We start from the raw sequence: 12,227 nt of genomic DNA, 5'->3' as shown, positions 1-12,227 counted from the left end.
CGCCTAATCCCCTTTAATTCACACGGTCATGGAAACTAACAGCTCTTTCCAGCATGGTGTTCTGAAAGAAAATTACAAAACTTTCTTAATCTCCTACCCCAAACCCCAATCCACCTCATCTGTGAGCACTCCCCTGTTCCTCAGGGTTGCCCCTGAGGACAACTTTTTAATCAGCTGATACTTTTTATTGGTTGCAAACATCAGCTTGCAGTTCATCCTCCTTGCTAGTGAAACACGAAGGAACACTGTACTCCCAAATCTGCAAAATTAACATCTACCTTCCAAATTATCCCTTTAATCTCCTGAAGTCCCATACACCATTGCTACAGTGACAGGTATAAGCAGTGCACAAAGCTATTATGAAAGACTACTGTATGCAAGAAGCTGAAGCTGTAAGAGCCATTCTGCACTACATTTAAGAAATAGATAACAGCACAGACGACTGGAGCCTTAACCAGGTGAGTGGATTTCAGCTCATTCACTACCACCAGCTCAGGGTCTGCTAGCTCCTCTTTTGCCTTTGGAAAAAAAAAAGAGCATCATGAGGGTGAGCTATGTCAACTCTCTCTACAGGACTTGTTTCTGAGATGCCTCTTCCCCACCGTGCAACAGGACACAAGCCCGGCATGTCATCACAACAGGCTTCCAGCAAAGGTGGTGCCTGGGAGCACATCACAGCAAACACGCTGCCTTGACAAGCTACAAATTGAACACCCCGGTGTCAGCAGCTTACTTCTTACCTGACACAGTGACTGTGTTTTGATACTTGTTTCTTGGACACCTGCCTCCATCGCAGCCCACGTCAGTGCCACAACACCTACCTTCCTGCTTCCTCCCATGCCCACAGAAAAAGGTCCTTTCCAACAGCCACAAAGCTATTTCATATTCACCTCGATTTTCTCCATTCTTCCACTTTGCTACTCTAGCTGTGCAACCACCTGACAATGGTGAGGCTACTGGCTGTGATCTCTTTTCTGTGTACTCCTCCCAGCTGGCTTTATTTCTCTGTGTTTCTTGCGCATTTTAAGCTCCTTGGGACAACCATCTTTTTGTTCTCTGCCTGTACAGTTCCCAGCACTGCGCGGTACCAAACCATGAGGAAGGCACTTGACACTACCATATGGCAAATTAGGGGCATTCAGAAACCTAAATTGCCAATGCAACACAAACCAAACTAATCTAATGCGTAATAATTTTTGAAGAGTTTCTTACTCTTCTGCCACATCGTGTTTTCTCTGCCCCTTTCTTTCACCTCATTGCTTCCATTTCAAGGGAGAGTGAAGTTACTTGCACATTTATTCTCCCTTTCTGGAAGGCTCTCCTAAATATATCAAAGGAAAACATTTCAACACTTCTAAATTTCACTCTTGAAGCTTTCCCCATCTCCAACTGACTGCCTTGCTCCCCCCGGAGGTAACCTGCAATATAGCACATCCCAGACAGGGCAAGGAGAACGGACAGCCAGGAAAAGCACCAAACTTTGGAAATGTGCACACAGAAAAGTACATCTGGGTGAACACACAGGGCTTTCAGACATGGGCCTAGATGTACTTCAGGACGGCTGCAGGAACCTCAGATCAGCTGTACGATTCCTGTATGTGGGCTACATGAGCTTCGGGCAGTGCTTAGGTCTGCATGAGGTCTATACCCAACCACCCCAAACGTGGAAGGCAGAGATGACACCTCCATCCCCAACGAGCTGTTACATGTTCCTGTCTAGATTCCATTACAAGTTATGCACATTAGAGCAAGATGGGACCTTGTACTGCCAGGGCATTAGCTTAAACACCAACCTAGTACCAGCTTAAACTTATCTAACAGATCTTCTGAAAGCACTTTAGGATTATTAGGGTCTGCTATCAATGCAAGGAGAAGAAAAGAAAAGAAAGCAAAGTATTGCTGTTTATATCAAGGTAACTACCCTGATAAAAACCTGGAGATGCAAAACACTGCTACTGAGATTCTATGATAGGGAAGGGGCTCCAGCCTGCATGGGGACCGGTTCTGTTAGAGACACCACACCAGTATAAAGCTAGTGGGGATGTGTCCACAGGGCTGCATCCACAGAAAAACAGCAGTGCAGTAATTCTCGATCACGAGCAGATTGCCATTCCTGTATCTTTTGGAAACAGAGGCCTTCTGTCTCTAACATCAACATGGCACCTTCTTCCATCAAAAATAAACTCAGAACAGTAAACAGAAGGGATGCAGCACAAGTGAAAACACAAAACTTAATTTTTGGCTTGCGTAAAGGCATGGAAAACATTACCACCGAGGAGGAGCTATTTCTACACAAAGATAAACAAACAAATACGTAAACTCCGTTTCTGACGCAATGAAAGCAGTGTAAGAGGAGGGAAGAAACGTTCAAGCTTGGTCCTTCCGTTCCCAGGGGTACTTCTGAACGTGTATTCAATCACAGAGCCTAGTAAAGGAGGAGCAGGCTGCCTGCTCTGAGCCAGACCCGCTCCGTTGTGCTGCTGGCGACAGCGGGCTTCCTTTGCCCCGGTGCCGGTAGGAAAAGAACCCCGAATGACAGGACTCTGAAGCTGTTCTCTGCCACCTGCAAACACAACCTGTGTTTTTAAAATAGATCACCTCCTCTGAGGCTAAAAGTATTTCATTTCGAAGCTGCTGAGAGAGCAAAGAATGATGCACAAAGCTATCCCATGAAAGAGTCTTAACAGCTAAGCCTCCTTCTGCTGTACAAGATACGATCCAACAAAACATGCACGACCTGGCTGCAAGGTTCTCCTGGAAAGCTGCAAGGCAAGAAATTGCTCCTCCTTAAAACCTACTCTACACTTACTGTAGTTTCAAATATCCACCATGCTGAACTTTGTTTTTGTTAAGATACCACAAAAACATTTTCCACTCCCAACTTGATATTCCTCAAAGAGTTTCTCCACTACATTATCCTTATTCTAGACCCAAAAAGACCAATGCAGAAGTGTCATGTAGTAGGCAATTTAAAGTCTGAATTTTCTGCATCTATTAGGACACAGGCCAGAGCTTTACATTAGTGAAAGCAGGAGCTTTACAGTTTTCAGAATGGCCCCTAGACTAACGAGGAGTAAAAGAACACAAGACAAAATGGTTCAAGGTTTATTTTAGACTATTTTAATTATAAGAATGCCCAGAATTGCCAACTGGGATCAGCTTTTTCCATTGTGCTAAGTATATATTGCAAATTCATAATTGATTTAAGGCCTTTTCAACCCCGAAAGGTGTAGCATCACCAGCTGATCTGGCATAGAGTAGGAAAAGGAGAAGGAAGAGAGTCAGGACAAAGTAACATAACGCCATACAGTAAGAGAGTCACTGGTGCAGCTCAAATCAGTGATAGCAATAAAAGAACATCAAGCGCTTTTAAATTTATTACTTCTTAAATTGCTTTTGCTCTCTGGGGTGGCATCTAGTTTAGGTAGCTGTGAGACATGAAAAGGTCCCAACAGTGCATTTTTAAGCTCTCCAGCAGCATTCCCGACACAATCTGTGAGTTGAGCATATGACCTGGCATGTAATTTTTACTAGTGCAACTCATTTACATTTTACTATTCATGCTGGGCAAAGCTTTCTTAATCTTAAGTCAGTGAAAGCCACCCCACAGCACACACTTCATACGCATGCACCCACACCTAACTCCAAACACACGTGAGCAATACGCAAGCGCTCAGCCAGAAGATGGGCATTCGACAAGATTTACAAAAATATGCAGTGATTGAACCCACAGCTACTGCGCTTCGTATCAGATTAATGCACAACTTCTCCCTGCACAACAAATTCAGGTCCAAACGCAGTTCTTTGCAACGTTATTTCTCCAGAGGTACAAGCAGTCTGAACGCTGAAGAGGTTTTGCCCAGTCACAATTTTCAAAACAGATGTCAGTACAGTCAGTGAAACGAGAAAAAGCGTCACTGGGACATAAAACCAGCAGCACCAGCATGAGCAGAGCAGGAAGACCATTAGCCTCAGAAGCAGAAGTTAGAGGAGTCAGTCACCTAGGAGGACCAAACCACAGGGCAAGGTACACACCCACTAAGCCATATTCAAGAGACGATCCGACGCCTATGTACACATAAGAGCACGCCGTACACACAAACACATACCATACACACAAACAATTTAACCTTCAACAAGGCCATGAAACTTCTTTTCTCATTTTAAGGAAATTAAACTCGGAGAATACCACAAAAATCTTCTCCACCTCCAGCTCACAAAGCCCCCACCCATTTTGCTAATCCATACGCAGTCATCTGAAGAGAGAGCAGCTTTCCCCTCCCCATGCGCACATTTAAAAACTCAGAATCAACAATAAAACCCTTTTACCCTGAGCCGTGCACTCTTCTTTCCAGAGTTTTTTTCTGCTCTATTAATTTCTGTTGTCTCGCTGTACTCACACAGCCCTGCCCCCCCATCCTCCTCCTCCTCCTCTTTTATTTTTTTGTGGACTGACCCACATTGTGATAGGTCAACATCTAACATCTAGTCCCTTTTTTGGAAGGAGAGAGGAAAAAGAGAGAAAGGGGGACGGAGAGGAGAAGGGATGTTCCCCAACCTTCCAACCTCTCCTTCGAGAGCAGGATCAAGCACACTGAGGCCATGCGCTGTGTCCCTTTCCCATATTCCCAGCAGCCCCACTCCACACAAACCAGTCAAGCCCTCTGCTCCCAGGAGAGAACCACAGAAAGACTACAAAGATGTTCTGCAACTGGCAGAGGGGAAAGAGACGACGAGAAAAAGGATGTGTTGTAAACACTTATGTCCGGCATGACAGAGGAAGTTTGCATTTCACTCTCCAAATTCTCAAGAACAAAGTCAAATCAGAACTTATTCTACCACCACTTGCATTCATCCTTCCCCACCTCCAAGTGCCAAGACAGAGGAGACAACAGTTTTAAAGTTGCCACAGTGCACACAGTTACTCTAAGATGCATCAGAAGTCAAACTCTAGCGCCGGATCGAAAGCCACTGAACTTGTGGCAGTCACACATGAAGGGAGTTTGTTTGGGGTGTTGTTTTTTTTGTGGGTGTTTTTTTTGTTGTTTGTTTGTTTGTTTTTTTTTTTTTTTAACATCGGAGCATACTTTTCCACACAGTATACAACCTACAGAATCTATCAGATCAGATCCATACTTTTAGCAAGCAAATGTGTTGGAAGAAGCCAGACATCTTATCACAAGCCTAGGCAACTGCAGCGATGCATATGAGGGAGATGGCACATCTGACTTCCCCAGCAATGATTCTCTGATGCAAATATGTAAGAGTGACGAGCACTGCAGAAGTAAAAACAGTGATTAACAAAGCACCCAAAGCCACTCACTATGAAGCCATTCTGTTATTGCTAAAATAATATTTGATCTGTATATTTTTGTTTGTGGGTTGTTGTTTTTTTGGGTTTTTTTTTAAACTCTGGATATCAGACATATACATCCTCTTGTTAATTCCCCAAAAATCACCAATTCATTGCTCCTGTTCAACACTGCCTCCACACACTTTTCTCCTGTCCTGTTATGCCATCAAGAAAAAAAAAAGATCCAACAGATGCAGACTTCCAGAAGCAGACTTAGGAGCTTTGTATTCCTGGACTCCTGGGAGTGGAGAGTTCCTCCCCACACAAAAATGCTAAGCCCTAGATGCATCAGCATTACAGCTTCGCTCGTTAAAGAATGAACCCAGACACAGCACCTCCCTTAGAGAAAAGTTACCCCTGGAAGCTCACAGGCAGAGCACGATGCCTGGAGGAGGAAACCATTCTCACCCTTGCTGGCTAAAGCACAGCAAGTAGAGACTGCATCAGAGGGAAAAACCATGCCCAGCATCCTCTTCCAAAGGCTACTTATGCCACGTGAGTGGCTAGAAGCTGCTCACCCTTCTCCTGACTCAGCACTGAACATGACCACAGAGGTTTGCAGAGAAGTCGCCAATACTGTAAGAAGCTGACGGATGCCAACAGCTACTAAAACACAGTTTAAAGTGATTCTGAAATCCCTCTCTATGCCAGAAGGCAGCAAGAGCAGTGCATTTTCTCTATACAGAAAGGGGCACACCAAGCATCCACCTGAGAGGGTGTGTGCTTAAAAAAAACAGAACTTCAATTTTCCCAGACACAGTAAGATTAAATTACCCAGTTGGATGAAGTTGCCTAAACAGGAATTTATACTAATAACTTCTAGCTTAAAACTCTCCTGTAAAATCAGTGCCATCACAAAGCCATTGGGACACGGGAAAGTCTGAAAGTCAGGAGAGTTTGGAGGAGGAGAGAGGTCACTCCCGGCTCCCATGGGACAACTAGCTGCAAATAGCTTCACCCATGACTAACCACCCTTTGCTAGCAAAACTGGCAACAACGAGACAAGATGTGATGAGCCATGAAGAGAAATTCACTCTCTTCCAATCTGCCTCCTCAGGTGACTGGCTTGTCCAGGTTCATTTTAAGTAACCTGGACAGAGGCACGGCAACTCACATTACTGCTGCCTGGGCTGTATCTGTGCTGGAGATGACCAGGCAACTGCAGGCTCCCAAGCGATCAGCTCAGCAGCCTCCAATAGCATCAACGTCACGTTTCGCAGCCTGGGGAGGGAACAATTGGCTGGCAAGGTCAGCTTTTAAGGTATTATTTCATCTCATCTCCTTGTCAAAGCCTCATTGCTGCACTACATAACACGCTGCAGTTATTTTCTTTGCTGAACCAGAGAGACCTTTTTTCACCTTTTTGCCACAGACTCAACCAGGGGCCAGACGTACAACATACCCAGGCAGAAAGGACCGCTTTCGGGTTAGACACAAAAAATCTGAGGCCGTGACACCATCTCTCTATGCTCTTGGTCACTCTCCATTATACAATGTCCTCAAATAGCTTATCCTTTCAGTATCATCAGACTCCCAGGCACTGTGACTGTAAGATAATAATAGCAATATTCCCACCCTTTCAATCCAGAGACAGACTTAAGGGTGGGAAGACAACTATCCAGCTACTCTATGGGTTAAAGGACATTCAATGCTGCAGGTAGAGCATGTAAGTTATTTCCCTCTTCAGGTTTCCTGTAAATTATGGCCCTCAGGGGCTATAAAGACCTGGTCACACCCAGCTACAGCACAGTTCCTGGGCAGCTTGCCTATACACTGCATTTTCCCTGGACACAGTTTGTTCTGTTGCCTTCCCAGACATGTTACTTACACCACCACAAACAAAAACCCTATGGAGGTTGAGTTGATTTTTAAAGACTAGAGAGAACCTGGCTATAAGCAAGTACTCCAGTCCCCTGCCTCATCCTAGAGGAGAAAGACACTGAGGCAAGACTCCTGGAGGGTGGCTGAAGCTCATTGCTTCAGCTGGCAGAATTTCACCTCCACAACCTTCCTGGGGGACTGCTGCTCAGAAAACATGTTCAGTTGCTCTCTCTCAAAGTCGTCCATAAGGAAAAAGAAAAAAAACAAAACAAAAAAAACCATCAAAAACCTTTTCAAAAGAGGTGTTTCCAGTCCAAGCACTATTGTATTTTACAGTTATTTTACCTAAGCGTTCTAATCCATCTCATCACAGTGTCAAACCGCTTTCAGAGTCCCAAGTGTTTGGGTAGGGTGTAATGTCTTGGCAGGAAACCGCTCTCCCACCACAAGAAAGCAAACCCCAAAGAGTTTGGGAAGCAGCGAGAACAGCACACGACACACGCACCGCTTTCAAGCGAACAGATGGGCAAGCCAGCACACAAAACCCAAACACGACGCTATTCTCTACGACACCTCAATTTTCCAGGGCCTTGGCGAGTGCAATCAATCACAAGCTCTAAAACAGAGAAAAGCTGCTGCCCCCAGCCCTGGCTGTTCAATAACACACAGCAGCTTTGTTACACAGATAGCTAGCAGCAGTCGTGTCCTAGGAAAGCTCTACTGTATGAAGGTTAAGTGCAATTTCTCTCTGAGGCTGTACTGGTCTCTCGAGTCTGCAGACAACAGCCCAACCTGTACATTTACTGCTGCTTTATAACCTTGGTTTCCTCAATTTTAGCCTGAAAACCCCGTGAAAACTAGTCACAGCAGTGGCCCTTCAGAATCAACAAGTCTGATTTGCAACTTCTTATTTTACCTCAACCTTCAATACTTCAAACAATGCAACAGTGGGCTCTTGAAGCAGCCAGGACCAAATAACAAACATCTCCCGAGGAATTCACTGCTACCACCAGCCAGTGCTGCAAGAGCTCAAAGATATCCTATAAGCTGCTGGAAAATGAAACGGGCACTTCCACTAGAAGAAGCAGCAAGGGCTCACTCATCTCCACTGTTGCAAACATAAGGCAATCAAACACAGACCCAAAACAGGAGGGGAGGAGGGACGAAGGGTAAGTTCCATCACACAGAAATTAAAAGGTTGTCTTAAGTCAAAACATAATTATTAGATGTTTTAATTAATTCAGCAGTAGAATTGGATAGAGAAAGGGACTGACTTTTTTTTGAGGGGGGGAAAAGGTGTTTTAAGAGTTATTTTAATTATGAGTTGAGGAAAAAAAAACAACCCATCCTTCCTTTATCCACGAGAAGAAAAGAACCCTGATCCCACAACTGCAAACCACAAAAGCTCATCTCCCAGCCTACTACCAACTAACAGGCAAACAAGCTGACAGAGAACAAGGCAGTTTTCTAGCTGGATTCTGTCAAATCGTTAGAAACCAGTCAGCTCAGAACACTCTCATTATGCCAAACCAGCTAGTCACACTGAACTTTATTTTCTGACCAGCTTGTGCATGTCTAAGACCCTTCCTCTTCTAGCTGCCCCGTGTCCCAAGGAGACGAACAAATAGAAGTACAAAAGATGCCCGAGTGACTGGGAGGCATTCTTCCCCTTGCCCCACATTTCCAAAACATAACCTGTTCAGCACTCTGAATGGATTGTAGAGACCTGAGCAGAATCCAAAGAAAAACATCTTCCCACACCACCAAACTGGTTAGAAACGCTGACTTCAGTAGCAATGCTCTCCTGATCATTTTACAGCAAGACCGAATCACTTCTGCTCCAGATGCAGAGACAGCCACCTGCTGCATACGTGGCACTTGAGGTTTACAGCACAACCATCACAACGATGGTATTAAGGACTTCAAAACTACTCCACTAGACCAGAGCAGACTCAAAGCCCATTTTCTTGGGGGCAATGGTGAAAAAAGCCTGAAGTACGCCTCTGTGTGATATCTTCACCATAAAAAAAAAGCTCTCCCTAAAGCCCTGTTGTTTAGTATTTAGACAACATCCTAAAAGTGTGAGAGCTTATTTTTCCAAAAGTACCACACAAATACAAACCTTTAGTATGGGAAACCTGAATAACATGAACATTTCTAGAGAAATCGCTGATCCCTTTTAGGGGGGCTGCTAAACTCTTAGACTCAAGGGTAACTTCCAGCAACACAAGTTCAATGGAACAGTTAAGTATTGTGTTACAAAAGCCAAGTCTTTGTTAGTGGGGTGTATGCTTTATTACATTTTCATCGATTGTTGTCTTTTTCTTGCAGGACAGGAAATGGACATTTCTATTCATCCCGTTAGCCTTCACTCTATTATTGATTAATGCCTTCTATTTTTTTCTTCAATAGAGGTAAACAGTCTTCTCTCTGGGGAAGCCTGTCTATGTCTTCAATAATTACTCCTGTTCAAGCTCCTTATGTGGCAAGAACGGTTTCAAACTTTCTGTAAGGCGGAACAGTCTTCAGTATTTCCTCTAGATTTCCCACTCCCTCCTCCCACTCTTGAGAGCTTCCTGGTGTTCCAGGCAGCTTTCATGGAGCTGTCCCTAAAACCACTCCACTCCCTTTCCTGGATCACAATTCATCAGAACCCAACCACGCACACGTTCTTCCAAAGCCCTCCCTTCCACTACACGCTGTAGTCACCAAGACTGAATTAGCCTTCGTGGAGAAATTGACATTTCAAGCCACCCTGAGCATCCAAACAAGACCAATCATAACTCATCTGCGATACAGGAGCACACAGGCACAGTAATGACCTCCTCGCACACCCACCACATCAGCACACACACGCAGTCCACGCCGCCTGAACCAGAGGGGAGGCACGGCAAACACAAGCCTGGTGCCCACCACCCTTGCCGGGCTCCACTATGCTCCCAGCTCGCCTGGGGACAAACACACCCTTGCAGAAAATGACACGCACCCAACACCACGGAGCAGCACGACAGCACCGCGGGGACTGCGCTGGGACAAGGCGGGTGCGTGCATGGCGGGGGCCGGGTGGGCTGCAGCAAGGGGATATTGGGGAACAGGCTGGTGGGCTGCATCGAGGGGGGGGGGGGCTGGGGGGTTGTGGGGAGGCGGGGGGGGGGAGGCCACACGGGGAGAATGTGCGTGGTGGGGGCAAGAGGTGGGGAGGGCACGGCGGGGGCTGCACAGAGGGGATTGGGGGGGCACACCGGGGGAATGTGCGCGGGCTGCTCGGGGGAAGGGGGAGGAGGGCGGGGGGGGCGCGGCGGGGGGGCACGGGGTTGGGGGTCCGCAGCGGAGGGATCGTGCAGGCCACGCCGGGGAACGGGGGGAGGAGGAGGAGGAGGGGGGGGGACTGGTAAGGGGTGAAGTGGGCGGAGGTCGCCGCCACCCCGGAGCGATGCGGAAAGGGGAGGGAAGGTGAGTCTGCGGCGGCCTCAGCGGGCACCCCCCACCGCCAACACGACCCCTCAGGCCCGCCCCGCGCCCCGGCTCCGCAGCCACCCTGCCCCCGCCACGTCTTACCTCCCGGCAGGCGGGCGGGGCTCAGCTGGGCTCGGCCCAGCCCGTTGGGATGAGGAGGGGTCGGGTCGGGCCCTGCCCCACTGCCCCGCGGGCGCCGGCACCGGCGCGGGGGCGCTGAGAGCCTCAGGAGCCCATGGCGACGCCGGGCCCACCCCGGCCCTCCGCGCCTGCGCACGGCACGACACGCCCCGCCCACTCCCCCACGCCGCGCGGGCGGGGCTGCGGGAGAACAGGGTGACGTAACCGCCCCGCTCTTAAAGGGGCAGCGCCATCGCGAAAGCAGCGGGCGCCGCGGGGAGGGGGAGCCGGGCCGTGCGGCCTGCGGCGGGGCGGGAGGGCTGAGCTGCTGCCCCAGCCCGGGTCGCGCTTCCCTGAGCTGGGCAGCCGGCGTTTCCAGCGCTCCAGCAGCTGTTCCAGCCGCCCCAGGCCGGTTAAGGAAGATCCCCCCGGGCGGACTTCCACCTCTGCCTCGGGGCCGCTTATCCCAGAAACCCCAAGGGAAAAAATCACAGAATGGTTTGGGTTGGAAGGGACCCTAAAGATAATCTGGTTCCACCTCCCCTGCCACGGGCAGGGACACCTTCCACTAGACGAGGTTGCTCAAAGCCCCATCCAACCTGGCCTTGAACACTGCCAGGGAGGGGGTAGCCACAACTTCTCTGGGCAACCTGTTCCAGTAACTCACCACCCTCACCGTAAAGAATTTCTTCCTAACATCTAATCTAAATCTACCCTCTCTCAATTTAAAACCATTACCCCTCGTCCTTGTGAAAAAACCCACCCGTATAGGTGTTGGAAACAATGCCATACCTCTGCCCAAGTCAGAACTATGGATTTTCAATCTAAAAAATAAAAAAACTCTAAAAAAAAAAAAAAAAACAGAACCAAGCCCTAAAAACCGTTAATATGCAAGCAAACTGCTTGCAGCAAGGACTGCATTAGCGAGAGCAGCCGATAGCCCACCTGAGGCACTGGATGAGACTCTCCTTTCTTCTTTAGAGGGGCACTTGCCCTCTTCTTTTGAAGCACAGAAGTACCCAGGGGCCTGCTAACCCATATCTCCCAACATGGCAGTATGTTTCCCTCCTGTCCCAAACCAGATCTCCTATCCGAAACACCGGAACCTCCCCTGAACCCAGAGCCAGATCAAGGCTCTGCTGCTTCCACTGCATGGCTGCGAGGCTGCGCACACGGTGGAGCAAAGACACCACAGAGATGGGTGTTGTCTTCCACGTAGGCAACGCTTCTCTTTCTCACAGAAAACAAGATTTAGAAGGGGAAAAGTCCAGTTTCATTTTGATCCCTCAAAAACATACTCAAAATGCAGGCAGGACCAATGCAGGATAGAGGCAGCAGGACAATACCCCATACCCCCGAACTACCCTCCTCTTCCCTTCCCTCCCACTCTCATCTGAGGAGCTGGAAGTCCCACACAGCAGGCAAATGAAGGAACAGCTCTTCTTGCTCAGCTGGCAGCAAACAGGCTTGGAAGGAA

General features: G+C 47.9%; 1 protein-coding gene across 3 annotated transcripts in view; it reads right to left on the bottom strand.

Annotated features, from left to right (window-relative positions):
• The window catches only part of TMEM184B (transmembrane protein 184B), a 30,747-nt gene extending 19,858 nt beyond the window's left edge, over positions 1 to 10,889 (bottom strand). For all 3 annotated transcript variants that reach the window (XM_068401691.1, XM_068401692.1, XM_068401693.1), the window contains exon 1: positions 10,733 to 10,889. The gene's annotated coding sequence lies outside the window, so the exon portion shown is untranslated. The remainder of the gene's footprint in view (positions 1 to 10,732) is intronic.
• Positions 10,890 to 12,227: the final 1,338 nt, after the last annotated feature.

Source organism: Nyctibius grandis, chromosome 5 (assembly GCF_013368605.1).
Source record: "Nyctibius grandis isolate bNycGra1 chromosome 5, bNycGra1.pri, whole genome shotgun sequence".
Taxonomy (NCBI): Eukaryota; Metazoa; Chordata; class Aves; order Nyctibiiformes; family Nyctibiidae; genus Nyctibius; species Nyctibius grandis.
This window is presented reverse-complemented; position numbering and strand designations above follow the sequence as displayed.